Source organism: Perna viridis, chromosome 15 (assembly GCF_037379345.1).
Source record: "Perna viridis isolate PV_CMFRI_1.1 ecotype Kerala chromosome 15, ASM3737934v1, whole genome shotgun sequence".
NCBI classification, from domain to species: Eukaryota; Metazoa; Mollusca; class Bivalvia; order Mytilida; family Mytilidae; genus Perna; species Perna viridis.
In genome coordinates this window covers 10,032,683-10,060,143 of record NC_142459.1, presented here as the reverse complement: position 1 = coordinate 10,060,143, position 27,461 = coordinate 10,032,683, and the positions used below count along the sequence as shown (strand labels likewise).

The 27,461-nt window shown below is 33.6% G+C and overlaps 1 protein-coding gene across 1 annotated transcript in view; it reads right to left on the bottom strand.

Moving 5' to 3' along the window:
* Positions 1-27,461, bottom strand: part of LOC148596872 (uncharacterized) — a 416,353-nt gene that overhangs the window by 208,033 nt on the left and 180,859 nt on the right. The gene's annotated exons all lie outside the window — the stretch shown is intronic.

Here is a 27,461-nt window from a genome sequence, read left to right as displayed (position 1 = left end):
AGTATCCGGTTACTATGCGGTTTAGGCTATTCGGTCAAAACTCGAGCACCCACAGAAAGAATAGATTGCTCTCGTCTTTACACTACAAAATTAATTTTTTTATCAAGTTAATACCACCTCAAAGGCATTTGTGGAAATAAAATAGTAAGAAGAGATAGTGGAACAAGTCAAGTATAAAATATTTATTCAAATTATATTCCTCAAGTTTTACGTATTGAGTGAGTCAAATTATATTAGAAATACAAAAATACCACATATATATATATATAATAAATTTTGATAAGCTGTACACTTGTTTCAAGGAGTAACCTCTCATCAGCAGCATTAAAATTAATATGTAGGAAGATCATTATCAAAATATTAGGCGTATACAAAATGTACTCAAAACCAAAACTATCTAAAGAGGAAGCCAAATCCATCCACGAGAGGTTCTACCATATGCAATGCAAGGAATAATAAAGTGTGGAATGGATAGAGGAAGGTTGGCTATGGGAACTCTAGCAATATGTGTAAGGAATTAGACAATGTGTATAGGGTGGAGGGAAATGCTGGAAGTAAAAAGTAGGAGGTATATGCTATATAAGAGAAAGGTCATTTATCCATTAAGCAATCACCAATTTGGCACAAATTTCCAATTTTTCTATAGCATATACATATATTGTTTTGAAATGACGAACCCTTTTATCCTGCTCTTCATTGCTTGTGTGGTTTGTTTTATTAAAAGGAGAATCATCAGGAAATAACGTATAGAATATAAAAGTCTCCACAAAATGCTTCTTGTCAATGAAAATTACCTCATTTTTGTCAATGATTTTTTAATGTTTAACAAGTTTATATTTTCTATACAGTAACAGCCAGAAGATATTAGATAAAACAGAGCAACTTCAGATCATGAAGCCAAAATGGTAATAGGATTGTATTTCAGTCCGGATTCCTGTTATCTTTTTTATCTCTGAATTTCTTTGCAAGGAAAACAAACTTGTCAGTTCTCCAATTGTAGAGCTTTATTTATAGACAACGAAGTTCTCAAACTGGTTATCAACAATAGTTTTGTTTTGTTTTATTTTTTAAGGTTTTTTAATCTTTTTTTATTATTTTTGTGTTTGTTGTTTTTGTTTTTGATGTTAGATGGACTCCCTGTTATATAAAAGAATGATCAGGGGAACCAAGATTCTAGCGAAAATCAAAAGAATGTAATCCAGGGTAAAACACTCACTTATTCGTCCCTTGGACATTTTGTAACTTAAAGTTATCTATTACAAAAGCCAATATGTAGAATGATCATAATCTACCTCATTTAAATTTACACTTGAAAAACACTACAACAAATGTCATTTTGATTGACAATCCTGATATCGGAAACTGCTTTTAGTGCCGATATATCTGCCCTCATTCCTTGATTAACTCGAGCAAACTGCTTTGTCATGGATATCTGTCCAATAAAGCTGTCATACATCATAACTACACATAGTGATTTTAGTCAATGGGCTTGTTTGAAGTGAAATAACATATAAATGACCTCACTGCTTACTTTAATTTTTGCGTAGTTGTGTAGTTAATATAGTTAAACTATTTTAGTAAATAGTTCATGATGCTAAGGGTCATATTCTATAAATGGAACGGTTGGTCCCCGTCAAAATTATAACACTGAATGGTAGTGTTGTGGCAGCCGACGTGTCCTTTATTTGCTACATTATGCATTTTATTGTTATAAAATGTATTTTACATATTATAAAATTTAAATAAAAATTGAAAATAAAAATAAATTAGATATTACAAATTTTACTCTGGGCAATATAAAAGAGAAAACATATATTTCTTCCAGTTCATATCATGTTAGATTGACTGGCAGTTGTATAAAAGACCGATCAGGGGGACAAAGATACTAGCGGAAATCAAAATAATATAAGCCAGGGACAAAGGTCAGAGACGAAAAACAGACAAAGAACTTAAAATATCTAAAACAACACACATACTGCAACAAAAGGAAATGAGCAACTCGGACTCTACTTAAAACTGGGAGCATGGACTAGGTGTACCGAGTTGCTCATAAATAGTCAAGTCCGGGGTAGACGAAAGAGGAAAGGAAACTATGACACATTCAACAAATCAGAAAAAACGTAGCGACCCACGACCATAAACTTCTGTAGAGATGACTTCAATCTTGTAGCAAAATAGCCCTATTCCAGAAGCCTAATTTTAAGAAGTCTAGTGCGATACAAACGTCTGCTTAGTAACGGCAAGCTCTGGCATAACGTTGTGAAATGAAAACTTAATACGCAGGTGCTGAAGGGATGTTTCCACCGATGAAAGGAAAGTTGACAATTCTGAATGAAAAGTCACCACGTTTGTCGTAAACTTTTTTCAATAGTTTTCCTTTACCATCAGAAGAAAGTGCACTAATTAAAACCATTACAGTTTAATTAGTAGTCTTTGTAAGAAACATGCAAATTCTGTAAAATTTGATACACCCCAAAAAAAAGGCCGCACATTTTTTTTTTTTTTTTTTGTTATTAAGTTGCTTTATACGTCTATCCGATGAAATGCATAAATAATCATTTGTAAGCTGTCTGTTCTTAGGAGGTAATCGACATTGAAAATCCAAAAATTTTATCTAAATGTCATTTACAGAGTTATCGCTCTTAATTTTAGATTCTAGAGTGCATTCTATACAAGTTGTATTTCTTATGAACAAGGGTATTACAAGAGGAGCTACATGTAATTTTCTGTTACTTTAACATTTTAAAGGAAATATTAATATAGAAATTAAAATATGTCGGCTTTCCAACCATGTATCAAATTTTGCATGATTCTTAGTTGGAGTGCTACTTAATATTTCAGATTATGTTTATGTTTCTTAAGTTGTCCAGTTAAACCGAAATAAACAAACATTGTGTATGTGGTTTAACTCTGCTTCCTGTTCTGACTTTTTTGTCATGTCTTTAGAATATATCCAAGGGCGTATTCAGGCGGGGACGTGGCGGGCGTGCGACCCCTCCTCTAAATTTTGCAAAGCATGGGTTGTCAGAGATAGATTTAGCGGTTTTAAGTTAAAACTTTAATTTCTCGCTAATTTTACCGTAAACGATATCTACATTGCACCCAGTATAGAACAATATGTCAAAAATTTAACCTAAAACATGTTTTCGCATCGCTCCCCTCGGCAAAATTTTAACTGTGCACGCCCTAATCTAAAATCTTGAATCCGTCCCCGATATAATCGATTTCAGCCAAAATCGTGAGTGTAAAGTTGATCTTTAGTAATGACGACACAATAGAAAATGACACTGTGACGTCATAACGTTCGATCAATTTCACACTAACGACTATTTGTGAAATTGAGGCTTGATGTATCTAAAGTGTCCTTATGTCCTGATGCTTTCTATGTTATGCTTATTTTCCTCTTATTGCATATATATTGTTTATGTATTTGTTCAACACTTCAAGAACCTATTGATTTTGTACACATTAAAGATCTATTACATGATTTAGGTCAATGAAAACTGATGAAAAAATTGATTAAATCGAATTTGCAACCAAATGTGAGCAAATGTAATTTAACATATTGATAAATGTAGAATGTATGTGTACAACCATGAGTGTGTAATATAAACACGGTACCTGCATGTGGTAAATTTAACATCCATTTGAACAGGGTAAGAGGGGGTCGGAAATGGGTATGGGACAACTAAAATATAGGGCATAAGTCAATAGAACATGGGATAAGGAACATTTAATAATAAATAAAAACAAGTAATTTAAACGTTGGAAATATCGTAAAATGATGTGGTTTGAGATGTGGTTTTGGCCAATAATGAAAAAATGAACAATGGAAGACAAGCAAATAATAAGTGATTGAAGTTTACCCAAAACAAAAAGCTGTGGAAGTCAAGATTATAGCATAAAAACCGAATTTGAATTTCAGAAACACATTTCAGCAAAATTCAAAATCAAGTTTTTAAGTAAGACTATTTGACCATTTTGCCCATTTTCACCATTACGTGACAGGAGACCTTTCAATGTATGAATAAATCCCTTTTTTATTGAAAGATTTGCTTATTTTGTACAATAAGCTAATAAATACAATCGTTTTTAGACAGAAAATATAAACCAAGTGTCATTATTAATTGTTCATGTTTTTTTTCTGTAAACAGAACACACTCAAGTAGTTTTCTAAACCGTTCAACGAATACATAATTATTCTAAGCTGACCTTGAGTAGATAAATCACACGCACATCACTACCCACGTATTACAGTTGGCTTAAAATCAGTTCGATCAATTTATATATAAAAATACAATCATCATCAGTTGATCACTTAATTTTAAAGTTATACTATCGAAGATATCACAAAAGTACATCTAATTGTCACGTTTCCGTTCTATCCAATGTCATAGCATCGATTATTGACTGTTTCCAGCGATATGAATGTCAAAGAGGACATTATGAGGAAAGCTACATATTAAGGTGTCTACAATAAAGGATAAAACAAAAATAACTGAAGTATTAGACAAATTGTAGGCAAAAGTAAAACGTAAGAGTTAAAAGAAGAAAAGTCTATGATAATATCAAAGCAAAAAAAACGGGAAATTGAAAACAACATTCATGGACATGACTTGGTACAGACATTTTCGATGTAAATGGTGGATTAAAACAAGTTTTATAGCGCACTAAAACACCGTTCCAATTAATTTAATTTTATATGGTACATCGCTATGTAAACAGATAAACATGCAGCACAGAATTGGCACAATGATTAGCCAAAACAGATGGAAGAATACTGACCATACAATGAAAATTTGTCATTTATATTTTTTGTGAGACACATGATATTTCTCCAATACAACGATCATAAAAAGAAAAAAAGTATTTTGATTTCTTCGAAATTGTTCCAAGTTGAAAATACATTTGCTTGATTAAACATTGCTGAAAGACTGATATGTGAATTCTGTGAGATCATTAAAATAATAATGCATGATATAATGTCAGATAATCGCAGTATGGTAACGATAAAATGTAAAAGATTGTGTTTCCAGTTAAGTGTGATATCAATAAAAGTGATATTTTACATCGTAAGAATAAGAAATGCATATTTGCAGTCTAGTCTTTATCCGATAAATAAGCAGCTTGGATATTTCCGAAAGTATTCTCAATTCGTTCCTTTGGTACTTTTACATGATTCAACAAATAATATTGTCAGTAATCCAAAGGTCCTGGATCGAAATAGAATAGAATAAATTAAAAAGCTGAATAACTTTTGTTTTTATATATGTTGGGTCACTGCTTCAATGACTTTGACGTTTGTTTTCGAAACAAATTAGGTTAAGTTTATCAGACATCACAATTCAAATTATGCTATTTACCTAATAATGTGAATATCTTGAAGTGTGGAAATGTCTTTCAGCACCATGAAAACTGATGTATTCAACGGGTCATTTTTTCCTTTCCTCGTTTGTCTACCCCGGACTTGACTTTTTATGAGCAACTCGGCGGGTGATTCTAGAAAAGCAGAGAACGCTTACCCTACCGGTGCACCTGGTCCATGCTCCCAGTTTTTAGTGGAGTCCGAGTTGCTCATTTACTTTTGTTACTTTGTATGTATGATTTTACTTAATGTTCTTTGTTGTGAATGTCTGTTTTCCACGTCTGGTCTTTGTCCCTGGATTACATTCTTTTGATTACCGCTATAACCTTGGTTCCTTTCATTACTCTTTCACTTTAAATTGTTCCACAAGATATAAATATGTAACAATTTGTTTTACATTTAATAAATTTAGGCTTACACATAAGACTTGACACAACTACCAATTTGTATAGTCATTCTCAGACCACGTTTCGAAAGAATTTGTTTCATAACCTTCTCGGTTCGTTTCATAAAATCATTTTATTAAATCAGTCCGAATGACATATGAAAGGGTAGGCAGTAAATATTTAACTTTCGATAAATACAATTACGGTACTGGATGGGGTTATACAGAAAGCACTCATTATCATCTTCAGTATAACATTCATCTGCAATTCTTTTGAGACCTGCATTTGATAATAAGAGTTTGTTAGACTTAATTTTTTGTCACAATACTCATTGCTTGACCTGTTTAATCTGTTGATGTTGGTATTGAACATTTATCGACTGTGAGATTTATTTTATGATGTCATATTTTTATGAAAAAGCAATGGACATTTACCTCACCGGTGCTCCCAGTCCATGCCTCAATATTGTAGTGTAGTCCTGGTAGCTCATTTACTTTTGTTTCTTTGTATGTGTTATTTTTTGTTGTTATTTCATCTTCATTGTTCCGTGTGTCTATTTTCCCTATTTAGTTTTTATCAATAGAAAATATTCCTTTGATTTTCGCTCAAATCTTGGTTGCATTGATTGTTTTGTGTCACAAAATATTTTTGACATGAACATATGAACTGAAAGTTCAAACCTAGTTGCATGTACCAGTTAAAATAGACAAATACGACGTTTGCACTCGTTTCTCAGAAACCATTGGAACGTTGGTATTCAGCATTTCACATCAATCTCACGTAAGCATGAAAGTAACTTGGATTGATTTCATTCTTTTCAGATGAAAGCTTGATAGGCTTTTGGTGAAATTGAATATGATACAGGCATTTCACTGATTTCAAGAATTATGTCCTTTACCCTAGGTCTACCTCCTTAATATTAGCTATTTACCTATCATATTGAAATTGCGTTTGCCCATAGCAACATGTATTTGCTTCATACAATCTACTTCTCAAATGTTTATCACAAATGTAATTAGAATCTTTTTTCAGTTCATCATGGTTTTAATAGATACACGTAGGTCGGTCGTACAATCTTTCTAAATTAAATCCCAAGAGAAAAATAACAATTCTGCATAGAAGTAGTTATATAACTTTGGACAACACAATGAAAGTTCATTGATCTGTACATTGTTTGTGATACAGCAAATCTGTATTTATGAAAGTAATAATTACCGTCGTAGGCAGTCATATACAGCATAGAAACTAATGGCTATATCAAAAGTAGAAAAAGTAATTAATGATTGATTGATTGTTGGGGTTTAACGTCCGAGCAGCAATATGTCAGCTATATTCAGACGATGAACATGAAACGGATGATAAAATGAAAAACGGGATGGGACACAAGGATAGTAGGGTCGACAAATTTTGATTGCCACTAGCAAAAGGGAGGGATGTAAAAGGTCGGGTAATTTAGCCTCCTGTGGCGGAGCGCAAAGATTCCTACTCCTATCGAAAACCACAGCAGGGTTCTTTAACGTGCGAGGAACGTGGCATCCTTCCCAACACGGTGCACCACTATGGTTTGCGGTCAAGTTTTCCGTATTATAGCCTGACAACCCCAGCATGCAACATGCCAGGGGTACCCCATTCCACCACCTGGGGCACGCATCCCAGTTGCTCTGTGGGCAGAGCGCCTAGCCCCCGGCTAGGTTTCTGAGCACTATTTAGTCGCCTTTTACGACAAGCTTAGCGCTGCTGCAGGCCTATTCTTTTGACACCCGGACCTGCACGGGGCGAAAAAGTAATTAAAGGAACGTCGATTCGAACGGAATTCAAATGATTGTTCCGTAATATTTGTTTGAATACAACCTGAATATATCTTCGATTCGATTACACCGCACTATCGAGGTATTCGTGTATCTGATATTTAGATTAATGTATTCTGTATTTTGCAGTTGGTTTATCTTGTATCATATACCATTTATCACATATCATTTATTTACCAGTCCGAGTTGCTCATTTCCTTTTGTTACTTTGTATGTATGATTGTAGTTAATTTATGTTCTCTGTTGTGTATGTTTGTTTTCCATGTCTGGTTTTTGTCCCTGGATTACATTCTTTTGATTTCCGCTATAACCTTGGTTTCCTTGAATACACTTTCACACCTCTTTATATATGTATACATATCGCAATTCTTATATCACACTCTGTAGCATATATCATGAGGATATTGAAACCGCTTGTGAATCAAATTTTCACATTTAATTTTCTGTACAGTACTTGTAGCGGAAACCTCCCATTCTATGATAAATGGGGGAAGGAGAGTGGGAAATGAGGATGGGAAATGGAGACAGTATATGGGGAGTCTGGGATTTTTGAATGGGAAGAATGAAGAAATATTTTAAATTATCAATTTGTATTGAATCTATATCAAATTTTAATTTAAACAAAAACAATTTTTGAAGTATTAAAAAATATACTATTACAGTTGATAATGTAGATATTTTTTTAATGGAAAGGCGATTTTTATGGCGGGAAATGGGATTTTTTTTTCTATGATGAATGGAAAAAACGCAATGCCGATTTATGGAGGGACAATGAGGAATCGGGATGGTATATTGTGTTTATGGGAAGTTTATACCATTAAAGGAGTGTAACAATACAACAAAAATAGGTATGGTGACTATGTCATAAAGACAACAACCCCATGACAATTTCAATCCAAGGCCACTCATTGATGATTATTGAAAGACGAGGAAACCCTCACACCACAGGGTAGGCGGCAGCTGTCTAAAAACATCATTATACACAGGTACAGCAAAATAGTTGCCCCTATAGACGTGTACGAAAGAAATATAATAATAAACTAAAGATGGATACGAAACAAGACATCCAGAGACCAAAAATTCATAATCTGGAATAGTTGCAAAAATGCGGCGAGGTTAAAGTACTTAGGCGTAATAACAACCCTTCCCCGTTAAAATCTGGTCACTGTGGAAAAAATATTACACAATTAAATATATCTAAAACGCAGTTCAAAAAGGTCTGAGTCCCTTGATGTAACGGAAATAAAGACATTGAACATAATTAACACATATGTACAAACTAAGGACTGCTAGCAGTTAACTGGCATGAAATAAGGTTACATCCCATATATTGCCAAAAACTGCTTTTATATAAAGAATTTTAATTTCTATTTAAAGACACTATGAGCAAATCATTGTTAATACGAACACAAAGTGCTATCCTGAGCAATTTGAAACCTATATCATAACTATATCACTTATGAATGAGCATATTCAATGGTTTAGTTAACTTATTGAGTAAGTATCGACCTTTCCATGCTTTGTGTAGAATACTACTGTACAACACATGGTAAAACATGCCCGAACGTGTTAATTGTTTACAAGAAAATATGTATTTGAGAATGAGTTAATTGTATCAGTTAAACAAATTTTTAAATGTTTTACAGCATGCGATATCAAAAACCTTGATGTAGAAATTTCTCGGTTATATAAAGATTCCTTTCGTTAAAACCCTAAACATTGTTACAAATACAAGCAAATCGAGCCAATTGTGATATTAAATACGATATATGCAACGTATATTCCATATATTCCATATGATGGAAACGGATAGTTGACAATGGGAAATAAAAATTAATCCCATTCTGTAACAAGAATGTCACAAAGAGCTGACGTAGTTGAGAATAAGGAAAGGGGGATGATTGTGTTATAAAAAAAGAACTATCCCAGAAATTTACATTTCTATGATTTCTTTTTATAAATGAAATTTTCTAATGTCTAGGTGTTGACAAAACGCGCGAAATATTCCGATGACTTAAAGGTGTTGAAGACGTTGCTTTTGAAGTCATTTGTTAACCTGAATATGACATGAAACCAACCATACTAGTAGATAAAAACGTTTTCAATAATCATTTTAGGAGTAAAATATTATGATATTAATAGGATATTAATGTGTCTACTATAGGAAAATAGGAAACTATTTGTTAAAAAGATGAATATTATGTAAGGGGAAAGTGAGATAGACTATCTATCATTAGAAGTTATGTAATAGATGAAAGCATTTTACTTCCTGGTTTCATTTAAGATACCAAAGTTATTACTGTCATCGTAACTTACCTGAACTGGAGGTTGACCTCATCACTTATATTCTTTAATTAGGAAAATATATCCTGTATCACAAGAGTATGTACCACCTTCTTCTTGACAATTAATAGTCATCACATCACATAGGGTATGTAAGTCTCCTCACGTGACTTAACGTTTTCCTCGTCTACCATTCAAATGCATTGAGATTCATCATAAACATACCACTGAGTTCAACATAAAAAGCAAAATATCTTTCTGTGTAAAAATACTGTTAAAAATTGACAAATATATAGTTATACAGGATAAAATGTCAAGAAAGGTATACATATAGAAGATTTTACATTGTGATGCAGCGCTTCGATTTCCCGGAAGCAAACAATAAAATGCAGATCGGTCTTCGGATTTCAATACATTCAACATCGAAAATATCGGAAGGGAAACTGAAACTAGAACGGGACTTACAAACCCTATTGCCAAACAAAGTTGATTTTCATTGCAGTAATGTGGGCAAAAGGCTTGTGTATCGTTGACATAAGGAAAGGAAAACATCCCTTAATTTGAATCAAAATATAAAACAAAAAATCATCAGTTTTTACTGCTTTAAAACACTTTACACTTAAGAAATAAATCAGAAATCATTGGAGGAGAAAAGGGCAAACTTTACTAAAATGTATTCAAAAATTAGCATAGAACGAGGTTTTTTGATTAATTCTAAAAAAAAATGACAAACAATCCTAAGAAAACCATATTCAGGAAATTTGTTATTTCAACGGGTCTATTTTATTTTTCTTTATGTATTTTTTTTTTAAATTTAATACTCATTCGGCAGTAAAACATACCTGTTAAATAAACTTACAACTTTGTCGAGGAAGCGTCTTTTTCATTATAGGAATTATCGTCATATTTCATTTTTAGTGACTAATGAGTGTTCTTTGTCATATTGAACTACATCTGTATTTAGACGTTTGGTTTTTGCACGTTGGTAAATGGGGGTCAAGCTCAGTTGCAGGGTTATGTTACTACAAAAATGAAGTCATCACTACAGACGTTTTATTGTCGTCATCAACTCGTAGAGTGTTACTGTATACATCTGGTAATTAATGAGAAAAATCGCATATGACTTTGTCAAAGAATAAATCTGACAGTAAGCCATTTATATTCATGCTTTGTTGTTAAAAGTTGAGAATCCCTTATCACCGCTTAGTACAAATATTAACATATTGTGAACGAGATTACAATAGTATATTGTCCAATTTCTGATTATTACAAGACTTTTGTTCACAAAGGAGTAAAGTACAAAGAAACCTGTCAAACCTTAACCATTAATATACTAAAAAACCGGTCGAAACCAGATACATTTTAAAATCCATTAAAACAGTTAAAATGTGTGTTAAAGCTCTGATAATGAACACATGTCTAAATCAAAACCAATTTTAAAGTCCATGGCAACATGCACTTGTTTTATACAATCTGTTTCTCTTATAGTTATCGCAATGTAATTGGAGTTTTTGTAATCTGAGTTTAGCTTGTATTTTAGTACGATATTTTTGTCAGAGTATTGTTTTTATTATATGTTAATATTCATGAGGCCAAGATATAAAACAATTCATCATGGCTGTGATAGCGTAGGTCGGTCGTAAAGTCTTCTTGAATAAACTATAAACTCGGCTACGAAAAATAAAGTTAATTGAAATTTACGTGTCCACGAAACGTGTAGAAGTCGCCTCCCGTTTGCTTATCTGTGTTTTGAGAAACAAATCGTCAAATGAACTGCTTATTATTAATAAAGACAGCGCAAAGAACCTGGATATCAAATGTCGAAATCGAATAACTTTTAATTTTTCGTCGCGGTGGCGGCCATTTTTAAAAAAATGGCGGCAGTTGGAATTTCTTTTTTGAAGTTCTGCTTCCTTCCAAGGGTAGTTCTAACTTCTTAAAAAGTTTGATCTAAATCGGACCAGCCACTTTTGAGAAAAAGATCGGACACTTCGAACAATTTTTATGACTGGAGAATTAAAATAATAACAAGTTTTAAGTTGTGAAAGAAAGTCACATAAGTCCCCTCATGTTCCCCGAATAGTCCCAGGACCCAAACTTTTGAAATCTGCATGTAATATTAAGCTAAAATAACAGAAAATTTTGATGAATTGAACACTTTTTTTTATTATATTTTCTTATAACAACTTAAATTATTTTATCTCTATAACTGATTTTAACCTTTAAAGGTGCACTGTTTTAGTACATTCAAATTTGGAAAGCGTACTTGTTGGTATGGCAGCTTCTAAGAACTACTCTGCTAGTCATCCGCCATTACACTGAGATTCTTTGTATTTATATATTCAGAAAATTCCTGATAGCCAAAAGTAAACAATAGTAGGATTCAAAAACCCCATGAAAATTTACAATAAATAACAAAAGACCAGGGTTCACTGTATTCCTTCAAAACAAAAATTTCTCTCTGTATATTCCATAACTTGACAGACTCATCACCCCACAGGTTATACAATAGTTGCTATCCCTTCTTAAGATAATAATAGCAGAAGCTCAGAGGCCTTTCACTGTTCCTGCTAAATGTTGTTCTTTAATTTTCAGTCTTTTTAACATATTTTAATAAAATTTTTACAACATAGATTTGGTACTTTTAATCAATCATAAAAGACCAGTGAAAAACAGATGCCAATTTAAATGCGTAGGTACCGATTTGACCAGGTGCCAAAGTGACTAGAATTCTCACAAACAGCATGACAGACAGCAAAGTGAAAGTAGGGAAGTTGCGATTTAAAAAGTACACATTTTGCAACAGTAAGAGTGTATGAAACACAATTTACATGATCTAGGTAAAATATCAAGTTATTGAAATGAAATCATTTCATTTTATTGTTTTGTTTGTTTGTTTGTTGGGGTTTAACGTCCGAGCAGCAATATTTCAGCTATATTCAGACAATGAACATGAAATGGATGAACATGAAATGATAAAAAAAAGGATGGGTCACAAGGACAACAGGGTCGACAAATTTTGATTGCCACTAGAAAAAGGGGGGATGGGTAAGGTCGGGCAATTTAGCCTCCTGTGGCGGAACGCAAAGGTTCCTACTCCTATCGAATACCGCAGCAGGGTTCTTTAACGTGCGAGGAACGTGGCATCTTTCCCAACACGGTGCACTACTATGGTTTGCGGTCAGGTTTTCCGTATTATAGCCTGACAACCCCAGCATGTAACATGCCAGGGGTACCCCATTCCACCACCTGGGGCACACGTCCCAGTTGCTCTGTGGGCAGAGCGCCTAACCCCCGGCTAGGTTTCTGAGCACTATTTAGTCGCCTTTTACGACAAGCTTAGCGCTGCTGCAGGCCTATTCTTTTAAACACCCGGACCTGCACGGGGATTTTCATTTTATAGAACTACCAATTGTTATTTTAGTTTAAATGTCAAATATCGTACATGTGAGTACTCATCCCTAACAAATTAATAAATGATTTTGAACCTAATATTCAGTTTCTTTTTCCACAGGTTTTTCTATAATAGATATTTATAAAATTAGTCTTTGTTATTTCCTCTTTTGTCAGTTTAACAATATATTACAGTATGAATTCAATCATACTTAGAAAAAACACCTGGAAAAGCACAATCAACCAAATTTTTCGGTTTTGTTTTTCGTTACCATGGCAACACATGAAACATCAAGTCACTTTTTTGGGATAAGATTATAGAGAGATTATCATCAAACTCCACCACCACACCAATTTTCAAGTTGATAGCTACTAAAATTTATGAGATAGCACAATGTCCTATATTATGACCTATACCCCTTTTCGACTGAAGCACCCCTCCATTTATTTATTTTTTTTTTTTTTTGTGAAGTGAACTATCCAATATATTTGAATTTAGTACACAATTTTAAACTTAAATATTAAGTTTCATAAAATTCTAATGACATTTACATCATTATCCAAGAAGGTACCTTACTTTGGATGGCGGCCATCTAAAAAAATCTGAAATGTGCATTCAATCACAGTTAGATAGTTTTATATAAATCTTAAGTTTGGTGAAGATATCTCAATCATTTTTCCTAGATAAAAAAAAATCTGAAAAATCACAAAAATGGCGATTTTTTTCGGTTTTTGTTACCATGGCGACACAAAACATATCAATTCACTTTTTTGCATAATATTGTAGAGCTCATCAAACTCTACCACCACACCAATTTGCAAGTTCCTGGCCACCTAGGTTTCCGAGAAATCGTAATGTCCTAAATTATCACCTATCCTCCTTTTCTGCCATAACGCCCCTCTTTCAATTTTTTTTCGAGTTGTGCACATCTATGGGGTGAGGCCCAACTTCTCAGCAAGTGTCATTCGAATCTCAAGTTCACCGGTAAGAAAAAAAATAATAATTAAAATTTACGTTTCCACGAAACTTGTAGAAATCGCCTCCCATATTCTGATCTATCTTTTTTTAGAAATGTATCGTAACTGCATATTATCAATCGAGGCAGCGTAAAGAAGCTGGATATCAAAATTTATCGATATTGAACAACTTTGAATTTTTTATCGCGGTGGCGGTCGACACGCAGTTCAAATTATCGATTGAGCCGCAGATTCTTAATTGTGGCGTCTTAAAAAATCTAGATATCAATTTTCAGCAAAATCTGACAATTTTGAATTTCTGATCGCAGTGCCGGCCATTTTAAAAATAACGGCCCACACGACCAATTGAGCCGCAGATTGTTAATTGGGACGGATCAAAGAACCGAGGTATCAATTTAATCGAAATCGGACAAATTTAAATTTAAAACCGCGTTGGCGGCCATTTTGAAAATGGCTGCCGAGACGCACGCAGTTTTTTTTCGTGATTTTGTTTGGACTATTGTGCTTTATATCTACACCAAGTTTCATCAAATTCTGATTACTTCCTGCAAAGTTTCAACTCAATCAGACCAGCCACTTTTGAGAAAAAGGGCGATTTTTTTTTTTTTTGACAGGAAAATTAAAATAATAATCACAATAAGATGAAGAAGAAGAAACACAGTAAAAACAATAAGTCACCGCCTCTTCGTGGTCGGCTACTTAATAATAATAATAATAATAATAATAATACAGAAGAAATGGTGCAAAAACAATTAGTCCCCGACACTTCGTGTTCGGGGACTTAATAATAAGAAGAATAAGAAACACAGTAAAAGCAATATGTCACCGCAAATAAAAAATAACTTAAGTCGTAGGCAGTCAGTCTATATTACAGTTATGTTATCACAAATACCATTTTACCAATAAATATATATACATAATCAACATACATTTTATTTCAGTACCGAGACCAACGACCACTTGAGACACTGATTGACGACAGTCCATTTTACTTGGGTTTTAACTATGCGTCCAAAATAATAAATTATGGTTTTAAAATCAATCAAACCAATCATTCTAAAATAGTTACAAAAAGTGGTATTAAATGTCAACAAAATAATACAATTGTGTAAACAATGAGTCAATTCAAATACGCCAAAATCCAAATACATAACCAGAACGTGAATGAGTAAACAAGGGAACTAAGATTCTACCGGAAATCAACTGAATGTAATCCGAGGACAAAGACCATACATGGAAAATAAACAATCACAACAAAGAACATAAAGTTATTAAAATAACACATACAAAGTAACAAGAGAAAATGAGCACTTCGACTTCACTAAGAACTTGGAGCATGGTGCACCGGTAGGGTAAGCGTCCCCTGCTTTCCTAGAAACACCCATAAAAAAGTCAAATCTGGTGTAAACAAAATAAGACAGAAAATTTATGACCTGTTGAACATATTAGTTTTTCATGGTGCAGATGGTTATACCGTAACGATGAACAAGTTCATGATGACGACCATAAAACGTCTGTAGTGATTACTTCAATCTTTTAGCAACATAACCCTGTTCCAGGTGCCTAATTGTAAAAAGTCTGCGTAGTAACGGCAAGCACTAACATAACGTATGAGTTGTGATATGAAAACGCCATACGCTGGTGTTGATGGGATTAAAATAGGAATCCAAGACATGTAGAAAACAGAATAAAATAGAAGACATATAAAAAGACAAGATACAAAAAGACGTTATACAAAAAAATAAAGCACTAGTAATATAAACTCCCACAAAAAACAGGAATGACATTAGGTGCCCCGGAAGGATAAGCACCAGCGGCTCGCATATTCTTGCAGGTGAGTGTAATTCGGTAATTTTCAAGCATCAATAATGCACCTTCGCAAAAGAAAAAAACGTTTTGTACAATCGGATGTTTGAATTTTCTATTTTCGATAGATAAGTAAAATTGTCCTATCTCGTCGACCTCAATCAATTCATATCATGTCAAAATCTGAATTACATGCCGCATCAAAGCTCTACCTGTACCATTCGTTGGGTGTGTGACAAGAAGTAGGCGTAGTAGAATGAGAAAATGATAAAGACTTTGTTATATCAAGAACGTTTCTAAAAATAACGAATTTTAACACTATTTCAGAAAATGACAGTTGTATGTTTTTGTACATTATACATGAATTTGTATAATGTCCATGCATTAGATACTAGTATTCCTTCGTTTTAATATCTTGAGTTTGCAATCATTGTTTTCGAAGTCATACGTTAACCTTAATTCGGTATGAAACCATAAAAGATTGACAAATAGGTTTCCATTAATCATTTTAAGAGTAACATAGTATGATATTCATCAGACTTAATTATTTTAAATTTATATGAATGCGTCTTAAGGAAGCACTTTGTTAAGGAGATGAATATCGTGTTAATGGAAAGTGAGAAAGACTCATTAGAAGTTATATACTATATGTAAGCATTTAACTTCCTAGTTAAATTTAAGATACAAAACTTATTACTCTCATGATTACTTCCCTGAACTAGAAGTTGACCCTTATCTCTTGTATCTGCATGCTTCTTCAGGATTTTAACAACTCTAGAATTAAATAAATTTGCCTTTTACACCATGCACTTTCCCAAGTTCACACAACGGCAAACGTTAGCTTCCTCTCTTACTAACCGCTTCAGACAAGCCTTTCAAAATTCTCAGGCGTTATTAAAATCATACGTCGTTTAATAATCGGATAACGTAGCGTAAAATCATTCACTTTTTCCCGATTTTGCTAGCTTCTTGCATTTTCTGAGAGGGCTGGTGGAAGCGCGTACAGTGAATTTTGAACGTCAGCGTTGTTTCGGAGCCTGATATTCCTCCCCATTCCCACATACTCATAGATTATTCGCGTAACTTTTTATATTATCAGATTATCAACTAAATTTTAAGATCGAAGATTTTGACCGCTTTCATTTGTCGTTGACATAAGGGAAGGAAAAATTTGTCTATAAGTATCAAAGCATAAAATGAGAAAAAAACAACAATACGAGATTCCCGTATTTTATGTTACTGTTTTGAATTCTTTAAATTTAAAAAAAAAATATTTGACTTGTAATATTTTAATGTAAACAATTTACAATAATAACATAAGAATTAAAATACAAAAAAAATATTGGAAGGAGAAATGATTGCTTATTGCAAAACTGCATTGAAAGTTAAACATGCAACGGGATTTTTATTTAAGTTTTTCTCTTTTTTGAACCTCAGGAAATTTGATCTAGATTTTATTCAAGGGGTATACATTTCCTTTCTTAATTGAATATTGTTTCTTTATTATGGCAGTCCAATTGATCACTTTGTCAAATAAACGTCTGCGTCATTTTAGGATATACAGTGTATTGGTCATATCGTAAAGATGAATAATACAATTTAGGATGGTTCTATGTCATATCCATCATAATTTTTTCATTCCAGAAATTTTATGTATGCATAATTATTTATTCTTAAACTATATATATCATTTAGGCAATAGTTATAGCTATGTATGATATGCCCTATATCGCACTCTAATATTCGAAACGAAAGGAACTAAAAGATTTGGTCCGGAGGGTTTTGGTGTGATTTGTTTAAATAAGTATAAATGGAATATAAATACGATTTATACAGACATGATTAATTTACAATTTTTAAGTTTTATGCAGCTTTTTTTTTTCGAACGAAAACGATTTCACCATATTATGACCTTTTTCTGAATGATTTAATGGTTGATGGCTGGTATTTAATTCCCATGCAGCAATATTTCAGCTATATCCGGGCGATAAACATGAAATGGATGACATTATAAGCATGAAATGATGATGAAACGAAAATGGGAAAAAACACAAGGATAATAGGATCGACGAATTTCGATTACCACTACAAAAAGGAAGAGGGGTAGGGTCGGCCACTTTAGCCTCCTGCGGCGGAGCGCAAAGGATCCCACAGCAGGGTTTTATAATCTTTCCCAACACGTTATATCACTATGGCTTGCAGTCAGGTTCTCCGTATTATGGCCTGAAGACCCCAGCATTTTGCATGCCAGGGTAACCGAATTCCACCACTTGGGACACACAACCCAATTGCTCTATGGGCAGAGCGTCCTAGTCCCCGATCAGCGTTCTGGGTACTATTTAGTCGTCTTTTACAACATGTTTAGTGCTGCTGCGGGCATATTCTTTAATAACCTGGCTTAAACTTGTTCTGTCCACCCTATTATTTAAGGCTATGCAGTAAATGTGACCAGGGTAAACGATCTAGAGAAAATCGGTATATGCCCAGTTAATGAACATGTTAATGACTTGATCTCAAGTACGATATGTGAATCAGATAAAGACAGAAATGTTTAATCAAGAATGCAAGAATTATGGGATCGATTAATTTGTACTTTTGCCGAACAATTCAGAAAGAGATAAATAAATTCATTAATTTGAGATAAATACTGTAATCTGATAGGTTAAATAATTTTGTTATAACTCAATGGATAAAACAATATTGACACACCCCTATTCAGTTAAATTCAGAGCTAGTTTTCTCATGTTTAAAGATAGAAATATGTTTTAAAATTAATTTATAAGAATTAGCTATGATAAAAATTTGTCTATTGAAAAGAAAAACATAAATTTACCATCTGCATATTTTGTTTATTGCACTTCGCGCAATAAACAATATGCACATTAAAAAAAATTATGTTATTTTTCAATAGACAAAATTTTTACTATTGCCAATTCTTAAATCAATACAATGTCAAAGTCCAAAGAAATTGTGTTTGTCTACATGACATTTTCGAAAGCTTTGTATGTTTTTAAGAAAATAAGGAGCTCCATATAAGCAATTTAGAAAGTACTGAGGTATATATTCATGTTTCTGTCATCTGTAGACAATCAATAATGGAAAATACTGGGATGGATAGTACCAAAAATGAATTAGATATTATAGATGAGCAGCGACATGATAATCACTTTGATTATCAAGTCAAGAAACTTATATATTACATTTATTACTTCAAATTCAAAAGATTTTACAAGTCATGATAACGTTTGTATTCAGCTTATGATATCAATCTCATGTAAGCATCAAGTAACTTTGACTGATTTTATTATGTTTCAAATGAAAGCTTTAATTTGGCGAATTCATTATAAAACGATTACTGGTATTAAAATAATTAATGGGAATGGTTATCGTCCCGAAGAACGAATTACCGAACGAACCCTTACATTAATAAATACAACATAATGTCTGTTTTGAATGTCAATTCATTAGTATTATTTTAAAAGGCTGAGTAAAAGGCATGTGATGTGAAAGATTACTATTTTATAACGAATAGAGAACGTACTAAATTGTATCTTAGTATTCTTTTATTGTATTGTAAAAAATGATTTAAAGATAATAACTATACTGAGGTGTTGGTCATGGCTGTTTTGTTTACATTTACACACGAGTGGTCTGATAATTTCCGGAGCGTAGGGAATCATTTCCGGTATTTTCCATCCTTTTAGTAATAACAACATAAGGAAGTTCCGTATTTGCAGTAAATAATTAATTTGTTTTTTTATTACAATGTAATGTTTGCTCTGATACAAAATATACCAGTTTTATATATATTGTAAATTTCCATATGCTGTACACGTGTTTCAAGGAGAAACCTCTCATCAACAGCATTAAAATCAAATATGTAGGAAGATCATAATCATAATCAAAATATTAGTTTGACCAACTCTCACGGCTTATTGATTTTAATATAACATATTTTTCCATGTCCGTTCCCCTTTATTATTTTATCTTATATGGTAAATAATGTAAACTTAGTATGATTGATTGATTGTTGGGGTTAAAAGCCCGAGCAGCAATATTTCAGCTACATTCAGGCGATGAACATAAAATGGATGATAAAATGATAATGATGAAATGAAAAAGGAATGGGACACAAGGATAATAGGGTCGACAAATATTGATAGCCAGAAGAAAAAAGGGATATGGGTAGGGTCGGGCACTTTAGCCTCCTGCGGCGGAGCGCAAAGGTTCCTACTCTTACGGAATACCACAGCAGAGTTCCTCGACGTGCGGGGAACGTGGCATCTTTCCCAACACGGTGCACGACTAGGGTTTGCGGTCCCCGGCTAGGTTTGTTTGTTTGTTTGTTGGGGTTTAACGTCCGAGCAGCAATATTTCAGCTATATTCAGACGATGAACATGAAATTGATGATGAAATGAACATCAAATGACGATGATATGAAAAATGGGAAAAAAATCCTCCGCCACAGGAGGCTGAATTGCCCGACCTTACCCATCCCCCTTTTTCCAGTGGCAATCAAAATTTGTCGACCCTATTATCCTTGTGACCCATCCTTTCTTTTTTTTCATTTCATGTTCATTTTGTCGTCCATTTCATGTTCATTGTCTGAATATAGCTGAAATATTGCTACTTGGACGTTAAACCCCAACAAACAAACAAACAAAATTTTCTTTTTGCACAATCCACCAAAAAGATAGTGCATGATGTAATTATAGTGTTCATCAGCATGCTACAAAATGACAACAGTATTGTGAAAGATATACATAATTTAAAAACTGTCCATCACTTGTACCCTTTTGAACTTTATATGATTGTAAACCGTTTAAGGTAGTAGACCTAGGGTATGGGACAAATTTTGATTGCCACTAGAAAAGGGGATGGATGGGTAAGGTCGGGTAATTTAGCCTCCTGTGGCGGAGCCCTATGGTTCCTACTCCTATCAAATACCACAGCGGGGTTCTTTAACATGCGAGGAGTGTGACGTCTTTCCCAACACGGTGCACCACTATGGTTTGCGGTCAGGTTTTCCTTATCAAAGCCTGACAACTTCAGCATGTAACACACCAGAGGTACCCCATTCCACCACCTGGGGCACACATCCCAGTTGATCTGTGGGCAGAGTGCTTAGCCCCCGGCTAGGTTTCTATGCACTATTAAGTCGCCTTTTACGACAAGCTTGCGCTGCTGCATGCCTATTCTTTTAACACCCGGACCTGCACGGGGCCTTAAAAGTCACCCCAGGTTAAATAATTTTCAACAACTAAAACCCAGTGCACTATTCAGCTAGTCTTGATACATTCATCTAAAGAAAAATTTAAAAAATCTTGTTTAAAAATAAAATAAAATAAAATATTGATGTTATCAAAATTGTTGTAAGCAAAATATGAAAACGCATTCTACTTTCTGTCATTCATAAATAAATTTGTAGTGAATAGAAAACTATGTATTAGTTTAACCGTTTCATGCCAGAATCGAGGCAAGTTCAAGGAGAAGGATAGAAGATTCTTTATCTTGCATAACATTTGTCACTTTTAAATTTCTTACTTTAAAGTTATTTATCTGCAATATACATTATTTTATGGTGATAACGGATTTTCATTTTGTTATATATTTCTTTTATGTGATTTCCGTGATTGAAGCTTTCTTTTTAAACCGTCTGCGGCGTTTAACTTAAAATAGATATTGTACAGTTCGATGTATTCATGGGACATTAGTAAATGCATACAAAATGCCGATCCTACAAAAGCATTAATTATACAACAGAAATCATTTTATCGACCCATTCTATTTAATGGACAGCTGTTATATTTTTGTCGCTAGGATGCATCATATTCTGTCACATAATAAATTTCAAAAATCATGTGAAAAGAATTAGTAACGTGTGACTTTTTATGAGCGGGTGTTTCTAGAAAAGCAGAGGACGCTTACCCTACCGGTGCACCTGGTATATGCTCCCAGTTTTTAGTGGAGTCCGAGTTGCTCATTTGCTATTGTTACTTTGTATGTATGATTTTAGTTACTTTATGTTCTTTGTGTATGTCTGTTTTCCATGTCTTGTCTTTGTCCCAGGATTACATTCTTTTGATTACCGCTATAACCTTGGTTCCCTTGATTACTCTTTGTACCTTACGTGATTTGCTCTATATAAAACTGAAAATAAGGCAGACGGATAAAATCGAGCGTCTCGTGAAGCTTGTAGTCTACTTTGAACAACTGTCATTATTTAAAATTCTAAATCACGGGAATGCTTTTATATGTGAGTGAAAGTTTTTTATGAACGTTATGCTTTTTATTTGCTTTTTTTTCGCTAATTTTTACTTGTTTGCATTGTTCTGTTTGCAGTACTATATGTATAAAGTATTTAAATATTCCTCGATACCTGCATAAATATCCTTTTTTTTTAATTGATTGATTGTAAGTGTTGAACGCCCAACCAGCAATATCTCAGTTACATCTAGGCGATGAACATGAAACGGATGATAAAATGAACATGAATTGATAAAGAAATGGAAAATGGAATGTGATACAAGGGTAATGGGGTCGAAAAATTTGGATTCCCACTTGAAATAGGGAGAGGGGGTAGGGTCGGACAATTTATCCTCCTGTGGCGAAGTGCAAAGTTTCCTACTCCGACAGAATACCAAAGCAGAGTTGTTTAACATGCAAAAAACGTGATATCTTCCCCAACACGGTGTAACATAATAGTTTGCGGTCAGGTTTTCCGTATAATGGATAGAAGACCCCAGCTTGTAACATGCCAGGGGTACCCCTTTCAAACACATGGGGCACACAAACCAGTTGTTCTTTGGGCAGGGCGCCCTAGCCGCCGATCAGGGCTCTGAGCACTATTTAGTCGCCTTTTACAAGCGTAATGCTGTTGCAGGACTATTCTTTTGACAACCGGACCCGGCCATAAATATCTGAAAAAGCTTTGAAACTAGTTAATATTGTATTTAAGTAACCTTACTTATAAGAGGATTTCGAAGTATTAATCCAATATTACATCTTTATAGTGAAAATGCTCTTTCAATTTGGACATATATATATATATACATCTAAAAAATGTAGGCTTTCCTTAAATTCATTTTTTCCTTGGAAACATTTGCTAGACCATCACTTTCAATAACTTATTTTATACTTTAGGGAAATGTCATTTATATGTATTCACAACTCTTATCATATAAAGAATGAATTACGCAATAGCAGTCAGACAACAGCCAAAGTAAAATATATCTATTATTTCTGATTTATGTCTTATATCATACATTCAGAAAACTTAACTTGGCGCTTTGTAGCCGACATAAATTTCCCGTCCTGCTTAAAGTGCGAATACATTATCAGTGTCTCCATGGACAAAAATCTTTAGCAAGATAAAAATATTAATTAACCTTATGTAAATGCTATTTAAACTAAAACATGTCTAAAGCAAACCACTTTCTCGATTGTAGATTAGATTTGCTTGATTTAGACAGGTGTCCGGTGTACCAAAGTTCAAATTACTTTACAGCTGATATGAAAATAAATTAAAAGTGTCTTTGGACAGGTTTCCGAATTTTACAGGGTTAGGTTGAAACAGAATTTTTAATGTAGATTTACATTGTAATGGTTTTACATGGTTATTGGTGCATGTAAAATGAACATAAAAGGTCTCACTTCTGAAAAATACCCTTCTGTGAAAAGTTGATGAGCATATTCAATATACAGTTTTGCGAGGTATGCCTCTGTTAGTACAAAAGGACTTTCCTCGTGGATGTGAATATTAGAACATTATGCATGCTCCACGCATGATCATTCGCTATTTAACAATTAGCACCAAATGATCTATTGTAACGAAAACTACACCTATAACAAATAAACATAAGAGCGACTATCAACGTATCCTCTTTTGTTGTTTATTATCAGTTGCTATAAATTTGAATACTGCTTCACATATTGATTTTTCTTAATTTTAAAGAAAATTAAGTAATTAAAATCATACATACAAAGTAACAAAAGCAAATAAGATTGATTGATTGATTGATTGATTGTTGTTGTTTAATGCCGTTTCGGCGACCACGGCCATATCACGGCAAGAACATTTAATGTAAGGAAAATATTAAAAGCAAGATCAAAGTCTCTTCATAAAATAATGAAATTAAAACAAACAGCTATTTACATATAAAAAGGTACATAAAAGGTGAACGTAAGACATAAAATACATATAGAAACATAACTTCGATAAAACATTTAAAATATTGAAAAATCAGGAATGTATCCAATTTAGATTTTCTTAAATAAACCGATGTCCCGCAAGAAATCGATAATGTTTTTAGATGAAACGGTCTTGAACAAATCAAACATATTGGCGCAGTCAAAATAATTTTGCCTGATGTTGGCAAAATCCACACAATCTAGAAAAACACGTTTGATAGAGAAAGGGCAATCACATGGGATACACTCAGGTGGAGGATCACCAACAAGCAAATGCCCAATGCGGCATCTAGTCATGACCACTTCCTCTTTGCGATTGCCCGACCCGGATTGATGAACGCCTAGATCGGGTTTTATGGAATTGAGTTTGTTGTGCTTAAGACCGTCCCATCAGTCCTGCCACATCTTTAAAATATATTTTCTTATTAAAGGTTTAAAATCGGTGTATGGCAAACTAACGTCCTTTATTATTTCATTTAATGCCTTCTTGGCAACCCTGTCTACAACTGAATTCCCCTGAATACCAACATGACTGGGTACCCAGAGAAAAACAATCTATATCAAATTCCCGAAGTCGATGAATTAAATATAAAATTTGTAAGATAAGAGTGTTTTTCAGTTTGTGATTCTTAATTGACAAAAGACAGCTCAAAGAGTCAGAACAAATAATAAACTGTGACAGATTAGATTGAGTAATCAATTTAAGTGCTAACAATATGGCTCGAGCTTCAGCTGTGAATATGGAAGCGCTTGATGGCAACCGTTCAGTTACAGTTCTGTCACCATGGACAGCAGCACATGCAACGCTATCGCCGTCTTTTGAGCCATCTGTATACACCGTCGAAAAATCTGGATAATTTGCTTTAATTTCAGAAATTTTTTGTTGTAAAAATAAAGGATTGGTATTGGACTTTTTATATTCACGCAGATCAAAAATGAAAGAAGGGTGTGGAAGCATTTCGAAGTAACAACAGGTGTCACTGCATTGGTCTCCAGATGAATTGCTTCCAAATGAGGTTTTATTCGAATTCCAAAAGGAGGGGTTTTGCCTTCATGTTTTCGATAAATGTCGACATAAATAGGATTAATGACACAGTCGTAGGCAGGGCTATCTGGGTAGGCCATAAGTTTACTTACATATTGAAGACCTAATTTCAAACGGCATAAAGGCTCTCAATAGGAGAGGTTCTGAAGGCACCAAGGCAAAGTCGCAACCCCTGGTGGTGAACAGCGTCTAAAATTTTAAGGTAAGATTTTTTGGCGGAACCATAAACAATAGATCCATAATCAAGTTTAGACCTAACCAAAGATCTATATAAATTTAATAAAATTGAGGTATCAGCACCCCAATCGGTACTGGACACCATTTTTAAAATATATAGTGCTTTAAGACACCTAGATTTAAGTAATTTGATATGGGGAAGAAAAGAAAGTTTACTATCAAAAAGTAATCCAAGGAATTTTGGTTTGATATAAACCAAATCCTATTGGAAAGGTAGGAAAAGTTTCCCGATCTACTTAATACCTGTACTTATTCTGGAATACCTTAATTTTCCTAAAGCAATAGGAACAGTTTGGCCTGACAGTTAATTTATCCTCTAGTGCAATAAAAAGAGTAGTTTTGCATGCGGTCGATTGATATATACATAAGAAAATTAAAAAAAAAAGGGGGGACTGTAAGAGGGGTCAAGGGTGTCAGGTGAATTTAAGCTAAAGGAAGTCTTTTTGGTCTTAATTTGGTTTTAATTGTCTCTGCAAAATTACTCAAGTCGTTTAAAAAGAAAAATCACTTCTGTTGCTATTGTAATTTAATACCATTTAAGAAAGGAAATTATTTCTATCAATAACATCAATGAAATTAAAGATTTTATTTTAAACTGATATGCGCAGTATTTATTACTATGTATAATCAGTTATCATTCAAATAAAAAAAAATATTAGACCAATACTTGATTTCTTCATTACCATGGTATCATACCAATAATATATCTACTTAATTAGCTGACCTGGCCGAAGGCCATGTGAGCTATTGCCATCACTTGGCGTCCGTCATCGTAACCAATTATTCAAAACTCTTCTCCTCTGACAAGACTTGACCAATTGGAACCAACTTAGTATGAATGTTCCTAGGGGTATCTAGCATGGAACTAATGTAGAGATTTTTTATTCGTTACTAAGAATAGAACATAGTGGACAGACAGTAGTTTTTTTTCGCATATGTCTCCAAAACTGTTCGGTTTAGCTAAATTCTGGCATGGGATAAAAGTGTTCAGCATGATGAGATCTATCTGTGGTCAATTTTCATTTTATTGCTGATATTATCCTTATTATAAGTCCAACAAAATTTTCTAGGGATAAAAGTTGTCTTTGTATGATTGATTGATTGTTGTTTTTTAATGCCGGTTCGGCAACCAGGGCTGCAAGAACATTTAATGAAATGAAAATATTAAAAGCAAAATCAAAGTCTCTTCATAAAATCATGAAATGAAAACAAAAAGCTATTTACATATAAAAAGGTACGTACAAGGTAAATCTAAAATACACATCGAAACATTACTTCGATAAAACATTCAAATAGTGAAAAAATCAAGAAAGGTATTAAATTTAGATTTTATTATATAAACCGATATCCTGCAAGAAATCGATAATGTTTTTAGATGAAACGGTCTTGAACAAATCAAACATATTGTCGCAGTCAAAATAATTTTGCCTGGTGTTGGCAAAATCCACACAATCTAGAAGAACGTTTGATAGAGAAAGGGCAATCACACGGGATACACTCATGTCGAGGATCACCAACAAGCAAATGCCCATGTGTAGATCTAGAATGTCCAATGCGACATCTAGTCATGACCACTTGCTCTTTGCGATTGCCCGATCCGGATTGATGCACGACTAGATCGGGTTTTATGGAATGGAGTTGGTTGTGTTCAAGACCGTCCCATCGGTCCTACCACATCTTAAAAATATATTTCCTTATTAAAGATTTAAAATCGGTGTACGGCAAACGCACGTCTTTAATTATTTTATTTAATGCCTTCTTGGCAACCCTGTCTACAACTGAATTCCCCTGAATACCAACATGACTGGGTACCCAGAGAAAAACAATCTCTTTATCAAGTTCCCGAAGCCGATGAATACAATACAAAATTTGTTTGTTTGTCCGAGCAGCAATATTTCAGCTATAAAATTTGTAAAATAAGAGTGTTTTTCAATTTGTGACTCTTAATTGCCAAAAGACAGCTCAAAGA